This window comes from Scyliorhinus torazame, chromosome 22 (assembly GCF_047496885.1).
Source record: "Scyliorhinus torazame isolate Kashiwa2021f chromosome 22, sScyTor2.1, whole genome shotgun sequence".
Lineage (NCBI taxonomy): Eukaryota > Metazoa > Chordata > Chondrichthyes > Carcharhiniformes > Scyliorhinidae > Scyliorhinus > Scyliorhinus torazame.
Genome location: NC_092728.1, coordinates 101,853,917 through 101,864,608, shown reverse-complemented (window position 1 = coordinate 101,864,608; position 10,692 = coordinate 101,853,917).

The following is a 10,692-nucleotide window of genomic DNA, read 5'->3' as shown; positions in this document are numbered from 1 at the left end:
GGTGTGCGCCCGGACACAGACAAAATCAAGGCCATCGAGGCGATGAAGGTCCCTGAGGACAAAAAGGCGGTTGCGCTTTTTAGGTATGGTCAATTTTCTGGGCAAGTTCATTCCAAACATGGCCATACACACCACGGCCCTACGCAACCTGGTGAAAAAGTCAACTGCCTTTGAGTGGAAGGCGGCACACCAGACAGAGTGGCTGAAGCTGAAAGCCAAGCTCACCACTGAATCAGTCCTGGCATTCTTCGACCCGGACCGGGAGACAAAGATATCCACAGATGCGAGTCCAGGATAGCATTGGTGCGGTGTTGCTTCAACGAGATGAAATGAAATGAAAATCGCTTATTGTCACAAGTAGGCTTCAAATGAAGTTACTGTGAAAAGCCCCTAGTTGCCACATTCCAGCGCCTGTTCAGGGAGGCTGGTACGGGAATTGAACCGTGCTGCTGGCTTGCCTTGGTCTGCTTTCAAAGCCAGCTCTTTAGCCCTGTGCACCAGTAGCCTTTGCATCAAGGGCGATGACACCCACTGAAACCAAATATGCACAGATTGAGAAGGAGTGCTTGGGTCTTCTCACCGGCATCCTCAAATTTCATGATTATGTCTACGGCCTGCCAACATTCACTGTCGAGACGGATCATAGGCCTCTGGTCCACATCATCCACAAGGACCTGAACGACATGATGCCTCGGTTGCAGAGAATCCTGCTTAAACTTAGGAGGTATGACTTTAACTTGGTGTACACACCTGGCAAGGAGCTCACCATCGCTGATGCATTGTCCCGCTCCGTCACCTCGCCCAGTGAGCTGCTGGAGATCATCCACACTTTGAATCGCAGGTGCAGCTGCGTGCTAGCACTCTCCTGGCGACAGATGAGAAGGTAGTTCTCATCCGTGATGAGACAGCCAAGGACCCCCTCTTGCAGCGCGTCATCCACAACCTCACCAATGGCTGGCAGAAAGGGCAGTGCCCACAATTTTACAATGTGAAGGACGACCTGACGGTGATTGATGGTATCCTCCTCAAGCTGGACAGGATTGTCATTCTGCTCAGTCTCCAGAACTTGGTGCTGCGCCAGATTCATAAGGGACACCTGGGCGCCGAGAAGTGCAGACGCAGAGCCCGGCAAGCTGTCTACTGGCCCGGCATCAGCCAGGACATCACGAACATGGTCCTGAACTGTGCTACCTGTCAGCGGTTCCAGCCAGCGCAAAGCAAGGGGACGCTCCAACAGCATGACATAGTGACCTCTCTGTCGTCCAAGGTTGGCATCGACCTCTTTCATGCGAATGGTCGCGACTACGTATTGATCATTGACTATTTCTCGACTTACCCTGAGGTGCCGAAGCTCCCGGACCTCACCTCTCGGACAGTCATCAAAGCCTGTAAGGAGACGTTCTCAAGGCATGGCATCCCAATCACCGTCATGAGCGACAATGGCCCGTGCTTTAACAGTCGAGAATGGTCCACGTTTGCCAGGTCATACAATTTCCAGCATGTCACCTCCAGTCTGCACTATCCGCAGTCCAATGGGAAAGTCGAGAAAGGGGTGCACATTGTGAAACAGCTCATCTGCAAGGCCGCGGACTCTGCTTCCGACATACACCTTGCACTGCTCGCGTACAGGGCGACTCCATTGTCCACTAGCATGTTGCCGGCTCAACTCCTGATGAACAGGGACCTGTGGACGACACTTCCAGCTATACACCTGCCCAACCTGTATCACCTCCCGGTGCTGCATAAGATGTAACAGCTCAGAGACCGTCAAAAGCAGGGATATGATGCCCATGCCACCGATCTGGTCGTGCTAGCCCCGGCAGACACTGTCAGGATCCAGATACCGGATGGTGGGTGGTCTGCCCCGGCTGTCGTTGTTCGACAGGCCGCACCCCGCTCTTATGTTGTACGTATGGCTGATGGCTCCATCGTGCGAAGGAATCGACGGGCACTGCGCAAAGTTGCCTGCCCGCAACCACTTTCTCCTTCATTTCCACATGTTGAATTGCCACGTCCTGATACCTCGCAACATGAGGCCGCCAATCAGGCATCCATCCCGCCTGTCAAGGAGCTGTCGTCCCCTCCGCCACCTCTCCGGTGGTTGAGCAGGATTAGACACAAGCCTCAGAGACTGGACTTGTGAACATTTGTTTTGTTTGCTCTGTACTGTTGTCTTCCATTAGTCACGTTAGACAGACTTATTCACATGTAAATACATTCACATACGCCAACAAAACATTTTTAAAAAGGGGAGATGTCATGATATGCAAACATGCAGCTAATGAACACATAGAATAGGACACAACCATTGACCAGTCAGGAAACTCAGGGTGGTATCTCACTATAAAAGGGAGGAGGCACTCACACCCCGCCTCTTTCCACAGACCAACATCTACAGAGTGAGACAGGGTGTACCCCAGCACATGGCTCAGAGCAAGGCTGGTTAAGTTAGACTGAGTTACCACATTTAGATTAGCAGAGAGTTGAACTTATCGAGAACTGTGCTAATAGTTCAATAAAACACATTGAACTCACTTCAAAGTCTGGAGCATCTTTTACTCAAACTGCATCAAGTGGCAGCTTGTGTTATTCCAAATTACATAACACAACGCCAAGGTCCCTTTGTTCCTCGGAACTTCCTAGTGTCATGCCATTTATTTAATATTTCCTTGCCAAATTATCCCTTCAAGAGGGCGGCACGGTAGCACAAGTGGCTAGCATTGTGGCTTCACAGCGCCAGGGTCCCAGGTTCGATTGCTCACTGGGTCATTGTCTGTGCGGAGTCTGCACGTTCTCCCCGTGTCTGCGTGGGTTTCCTCCGGGTGCTCCGGTTTCCTCCCACAGTCCAAAAACGTGCAGGTCAGGTGGATTGGCCATAATAAATTGCCCTCGGTGACCAAAAAGGTTAGGAGGGGTTATTGGGTTATGGTGATAGGGTGGAAATTAGGGCTTAAGTGAGTCGGTGCAGACTCGATGGGACGAATGGCCTCCTTCTTGTATGTTCTATGTATCACCTCACACTTTTCAGAGTTAAATTCCATCTTCCACTTTTCTTCCCATTTGGCTATCCCATCTATATCTTCCTGTAACCCAGGACACTCAACCTCACTGTTAACCACCCGGCTAATCTTTGTGTCATCCACAAACTTGCTGATCCTACCCCCCCCACATCGTCATATATGTTAATTATATAAATGACAAATAATAGGGGACCCTGTGGTACATCACTGGACATCAGCTTCCAGTCACTAAAGCAACCGTCTGTCATCGCCCTATGTCTCCTACAGCTAAGCCAATTTTGAATCCACCTTATCAAATTACCCTGTATCCCATGTGCATTTGCCTTTATAAGTGTCCTATGTGGGACCTTGTCAAAGGCTTTGCTGAAATCCATATAAACTACATCAACTGCACTACCCTCATCTACACACCTGGTCACATCCTCAAACAGTTAATTACATTTGTTCAGACATAACCTCCCTCTGACAAAGCCATACTGACTATCCCTGATCAAACCTTGCCTCTCCAAGTGGAGATAGATTCCCACCTTCAGAATTTTCTCCAATAGTTTCACAACCACTGACGTGAGGCTCAGGGGTCTGTACTTCCCTGGCTTATCTCTACAATCTTAAATAGTGGGACAACATTAACTGTTCTCGAATCCTCTGACACCTCCCACGTGGCCAGAGAGGAATTAAAAATTTGGGGTCAGAGCTCCTGCAATCTCCTCCCTCACCTCCCACTGCATCCTGGGACACAATTCATCTGGACCTGGAAACTTGTCCACTTTTAAACATGCCAACACCTCCAATACCTTGTCACTCTCTATGTCAATTTGCTCAAGAACTTCCCGAGTTCCATATGTGCCTCCTCATTCTTTTGGGTGAAGACGGATGTGAAGTATTCCTTCAACACCCCACCAATATCCTCTGGCTCCACCCACAGATTGCTACTCCACCCTTGGTTCCTAATGGGCCACACTCGTTCCCTGGTTATCCTCTTCCCATTGATATACTTATGGAATATCTTGGGATTTTCCCAACTTTTATCCTCTTTGCTCTCCTAATTGCTTTCTTATGCTCCAGCCTGCACTTTCTGTACTCCACTGATGCCTCCGCTGATTTGTTCCCCTTGTACTTGCAAAAAGCCTCCCTTTTTCTTCTCATCGTATCCTGAATATCTCTCGTCATTCATGGTCCTCTGGGCTTTTACTCTTTCCTATTACCCGAGAGGGAACATGTTGGGCCTGTACCTGCCCCATTTCCTTTTTGAACGCCCCCCCACCCCCACTCTTCTTTTGCAGATCTCCCCACAAGTAACTCTTTCCAGTCTACCTTGGCCAGATCCTGCCTTATTTGACTAAAATTTGTTTCTCCCAATCCAAAACCTTTTTTTGCAACTTGTCTATTTGTCTATAACAAGCTTAAATTGTACCATATTCTGGTTACTGTCACTAAAATGCTCCCAACCATCTGCCTGGCTTCATTCCCCAGAATTAGGACCAGCACTGCACCCTCCTTTGTTGGACGCTCTACTTATTGAATTAAAAAATTCTCCTGCATACATTTTAAGAACGCCACTCCATCTAAGCCCTTAAACACTATGACGATCCCAATTAATGTTGGGAAAGTTGAAATTACCTAATATAATTAGCCCAATATTATTTTTACACACCTCTGCAAATTGCACCCATATTTGCTCCTCAATTTCCCGCTATCTAGGGATCTATAATAAAAACCCGTAATGTGGCTGTCCCATTTTTATTCCTAAACTCTATCCACAAAGTTTAATTTGATGCCCCTCCAAGATATCATCTCTCCTTACTGCAGTAACTGACTTCTTAAGTATCAATGCCTTGCCTCCTCTTCTTTTAACCCCTCCCTCTGTCTCACCTGAAGATTCTATATCCCAGGATGTTGAGCTGTCAATCCTGCCCCTCCCTCAACTGTGTCTCTGTGATAGATACTATATCACAATTCCACACGTCAACCTCACCTTTAACTCATCCGTTTTACCTGTAATACTCCTGACATTGAAGTAGATGCCATCCAGCCTTGTCTTTCTCCCTTTAAACTTATTACCGCTGATTCCCTCTGATTGATTTTCTGTGTTATGCTGTGTCCCTAATCTGCTAACAGTCTGTTCCCCTCCTCTGCCGAATTAGTTTAAACTACTCCCAACAGCTTGGGTAAACCCGCTGGCAAGGATATTAATCCTGCTGTGGTTCAGATGTGGACCCTCTCACTTGAACAGGTCGCACCTTCCCCAGAAACGGTCCTGGTGGTCCATGAATTTCAAACCCTCCCTCCTGCACCAACTCTTAAGTCACATATTCATCTGCGCTATTCTCCTATTTTTGTACTCGCTAGCACATGGCACTGGGAGTAATCCAGAGATTGCAACCTGAGAGGTCCTGATTTTTAGTCTGCCCAACTCCCTGAATTCTTGATGCAAGACCTCATCCCTCTTTCTACCTATGTCATTGGTACTAACGTGTACCATGATCTCTGCCTTATCACCCTCCCCTTCAGGATGCCCTGCAGCTGGTCAGTGACATCCCGGGCTCTGGCACCAGAGAGGCAACACACCATTCTGGAGTCACATTGATGGCTACGGTAGCGCCTATCTGTTCCCTTGCCTATAGAATATCCTATTACTATTGCTCTTCCGCTCTTTCCTGCCTCCTGTACAGACGGGCTGCTTGTGGCTCTGTCCGCACTCACTGGAGGAACCAGCCTATAAAATGGAATACCAATTTATGAGCGGGAACCCAGGGGACTCCTGAACTACTTGCCTGTTTCTCTTGGACTACCTGGTGATCACCCATTCCCTTTCTTCCTCAAGCCCCTTCAGCTGTGATGTGGCCACCTCTCTGAACTTGCTATCCACAATGCTCTCAGATTCGCAGATGCCCCACAGTGTCTCCAGTCGCCGTTCCAGCTCTGAAACCTGAGTTTCTAGGAGCTGCACCTGGACACGCTTCCTGCACACATGCTGGCCCCAGGTACTGCAAATGTTCCCAGATTCCCACGCAGAGCAAGTGGAGCAAACCACGGCATTGAGCTTTCCTACCATGATTAAACCCTTTAAATTTGAAATGTTAGGAGAGTATCATATTTTAAAATATATTTTTTAAAAATCAACTAAGTCACTAAGCTTGCTAAAACAATGACTTACAATTTAATATAGTTTCAAGAATACCCACCAGGACTTACTCACCAGTCAGCTGCATTCGTTGCAAACTCCCAGCTCCTCTCGCGCTCTTTGTAAAACCTGTTCATCAATCAGCTATGCGTGTTGGTCCCACCTCACTTTCTGAACTGTGATATCACCTTTGAAAACCCACTGGTGGTTCCCCCCACGGTCCCCGCTGCAAAGCCGCCACTCACCTTTGAGGACAGGTAGGAAATGAAAGGAGCACTTTGCTCCCTCCTCACCGAACTCCCTCAGTCACAAAACTCCCACTTAAGCACTCTACTGCAGCCCAAAGTCAGCACTCCAGTGCGAATAAATGTTGGGGCTGTTGGTCTTATCACTTATTTTTGACAAGATTATTTTTGCATACAAGTTAAATCGAGTAATGGTTGCAGTTTTAAGATTAAAAATGGCACTGGATTGTGGGGGGCCAAATTTCATCTGATGGTGTGAATATGAAAGAAACTATATGTTCTAACAAAGGTGAGATGTGCAGAGTAATGGCGAGTTGAAACTTTCATTGAAAAGGTCAAACTGAAAACCTGACAAAGAAAACTATAGAACATTACTTACCACTGCCTGGTCAGCTGGGGGTTGGTGGGGAGATTTAACAAATGATGAATGCTTTTCAAGTTCTGGTGTGTGAAAGTGGGTTAGCTCGGCTAGATTGCTCGAGTGTGATGCAGAATGACGCCAACGGCGTCTGATTCAATGCCTACCACCGGCTGAGATAGTTCATGGCGGCCTTCCTCCTCGCCTTGCCCTGTGCTTGTGGAGTAGTGTCGCTCAACCTCGATAGAACCAATTATCTCTCCCTCATAGAAAGATATGCCTATGGACCTTTATGGACTCTCTGTGCAGTCCAGCATCACGATAGGAACACCAACATGCCCTCCTTTTCTGGATTTTTGTTTTAATGGGGGATGACATGGAAATACCTGGGGCCGACGCCATAATTGGCCGGAGAATCCCCGTTCACAACTGAATCGGGGGCAGCGGCGCTTTCTCGATGTTCCGCCCCCTCCAAAGCGGCGTACTTGGAGAGTATGCCGCGCGCCGTATTGATGGCCTCCGAGGCTCCCCCCCCCCCCCCCCCCCCCCCCCCCCCCGATGCTCCGTCCCCCGACCGGCTGTGTTCCTGACGGCGTCGGTCGCGTGTGCTCTCATCCGTTGTGAACTCGGCGTGAGTGGACACACAGGAAGTAGTTGAAGACAAAACATTGTATGTTTTCAAGAAGCAGTTAGATATAGCACTTGGGGTGAAGGGGATCAAAGGATATGGGGGGAAAGTTGGATTAGGCTACTGAGTTGGAAAATCAGCCATGATCATAATGAATGGCAGAGCAGGCTCGAAGGGCCGAATGGCCTCCTCCTGCTCCTACTTTCTATGTTTCAATGTAATGCTGACTACGTAACTATTGGCTCGTCATAAAAACCCACCTGGTTCACAAATGTCCTTTAGGGAAGGAAATATTCCACCCTCATTGAGCCTGGCCAACAGACTCTTAGCTGCCCTTTGAAGTGGTCTAGCAAGGCACGTGATAAGAAGGTGGCAAAAGTGAGCGACGGCGATTAATTGTAATAATATATTAATAATAATCTTTACTGTCACAAGTAGGCTTCCATTAACACTGCAATGACGTTACTGTGAAAATCCCCTAGTCGCCACACTCCGGCACCTGTTCGGGTACACAGAGGGGGAATTCAGAATATCCGATTCACCAAACAAGCACGTCTTTTGGGACTTGTGGGAGGAAACCGGAGCACCCGGAGGAAACCCACGCAGACACGGCGAGAACATGCAGACTCCGCACACACAGTGACCCAAGCCAGGAATCGAACCTGGGGCCCTGGAGCTGTGAAGCAACAGTGCTAACCACTGTGCTACATAATTGCTGGCTTTGTCAGCGATATCCACATTCCACAAATTAATAAAGGAGAAGGTTTAGCAGAATTTGTAGGACAGTAGTTGGTTAACACACTTTTTGAAGTCTGGGAGCAAAGCATTTAATTACACGTGTGGGTGCCTAAAATCTGTATTTCTTTGTCTTTTTTAGCTCCTTATAAAAGTAAGTTGGCCAATTTTTCAGTGTTGCTGTGGGCTATCCCTTGTGATGATAGCTAGGTTTGTTGCGCGATTTATTGAACTCATGACCCGGGATAACCACATATGCTTTCCCTCTCATCGTCTTACAATGCTCCTATGCACCTTCTGAGGCAGCACCCTGGGAGCAAAGGACCACCCAGCTGTTTTGGCTGGGTGAAATGTTTCAGGAGCTTAAATGAGGGAACAAAATGTGGCCCCAAACCAAGGCAACAGATTTTTATTTTCTGTTTTAAATTGTGTGTTTTGCTGAGCTGTTGTGGATTGTCCTGTGGTGCAATGCTTTGGTTTCGTGAAGGAATCTTCCACCCTGTTCTCCACCTCAAGTATTTCTGCACAAAATACACTTCTTTGTCCAAGGAAGGAGGGGTGGGGACGTTCCCATGAGGTGCCTGTGGTTTCTTTATGGGGTTTGACTTTCCGAGGTTTAAGTATGGAAAGGAAAAATGAAGTTTTCCTGCCTAGCCTTGGCATCACAACTGTCTCCCCTGCAATTCAATGCTGTCAATTCAACTTGTGTCCCTTTTCCTGTTTATGTACATTTCTGCAGTCTCTTGTAAAATAAAAAAAATGACTTGCGTTTATATAACTTCTTTCACAACCTCAAGATGGCTCAAAGTGCTTTGCAGCCAATGAAATACTTTTGATGAGTAGTCGCTGTTGTAGGAAACATGGCAGGCAGTATCAGCACAGCAAGTTTCCCATCATAGAATCCCTACAGGGCAGAAAGGCCATTCGGCCATCAAGTCTGCACCAACCCTTTGAAAGGTTGCCCTACCTAGGCTCTATCCCCCACCCTGTAACCTCACCCTAAGGGGCAATTTAGCATATCCAATCCACCTAACCTGCACATCTTTGGACTGTGGGAGGAAACCAGTGCAAACCCACGCAGACACAGGGAGAACATGCAAATTCCGCACAGTCACCCGAGGTGGGAATCAAACCCAGGACCCTGGCGCTGTGAGGCAGCAGTGCTAACCACTGTGCCGCCTATGATAGCGAGCAGATAATCCTTTTTCGTGATGCTGACCAAGGGATGGTGCTGGGGATTACACCACCACCTCTTCTCCAAAATAGGGGCCTTGGGATCTTTTACATCCACCTGAGGGGACAGGTGTGGCCCCAGTTTAACACCTCATCCAAAAGAAATAGCACCTTTGATAGTCCAGCACTTCCTTAGAACTGCACTGGAGTGTCAAGTGTTCTCAAATCCTGCAGTGAACGGTGAGCACACAATCTTCTGACTCTTGGGGTAAAAGTGCTCCCCATTGAGCTGATGACCTAGAACGACTTCAACATTTGATGTCTCCAATTAATTTTTTTTAAAAACTTTGGTTCAAAAGGGGTCCGATCGTCCTTTTGCTACAGATAAGAGCCCTTGCCTTGTATGCATTTTTTAAAAATGTAGTCACTTGTAAAAACAATTACAGATTTTTACCATTTATTTATAATCCCATCCGGTAAATGGTAGGTAGCCAAAAACCCCAGGCAGCAGCATCAATGCAATGTTAATGACAATATCACTCTTAACAACTGGTGTACGCCACTATTGGAAGTTTTATAACATCTGCCAAAATGGTATGAAATTTACTGGATAATTTGAGTAACAGTCATGCAAGTTAAAATTAACCTCTAAAGGAAGGCACTTTACACATAACACATGTTTAAAATATAATTTATGAACATGTTTGTTTTAAACGCTGGAAGGCGAGACTTGGAAATATAGCTGTGGTGCCCAGACCACACTGGCTCTGAGCATGGCCAGAGACACACAATGTTTCAAGAATTATACTTACCTGTTTATTGAAAAGGAGGGCAAAATAATAATTGTAATCTTTATTATTGTCACAAGTAGGCTTACATTAACAGTTCAATGAAGTTACGGTGAAAATCCCCTAGTCGCCACACTCCAGCGCCTGCTCGGGTACACGGAGGGAGAATTCGGAATGTCCAAGCACGGTAGCATAGTGGTTAGCACAGTTGCTTTACAGCTGCAGGGTCCCAGGTTCGATTCCCGGCTTGGGTCACTGACAGTGCGGAGTCTGCACGATCGTCCCGTGGATGCGTGGGTTTTCTCCGGGTGCTCCGGTTTCCTCCCACAGTCCAAAGGTGTGCATGTTAGGTGGGATTGGCCACGATAAATTGCCCAGTGTCCAAAAAGGTTAAGTGGGGTTACTGGATTACAGGGATAGGGTGGAGGAGTGGGCTTGGGTAGGGTGCTCTTTCCAAGGGCCAATGCAGACCCGATGGGCCAAATGGCCTCCTTCAACACTGTAAATTCTATGATTAACTTTCGGGACTTGTGGGAGGAAACCGGAGCACCCGGAGGAAACCTATGCAGACACGGGGAGAAAGTGCAAACTTCGCACAGACAGTGACCCAAGCTGGGAGTC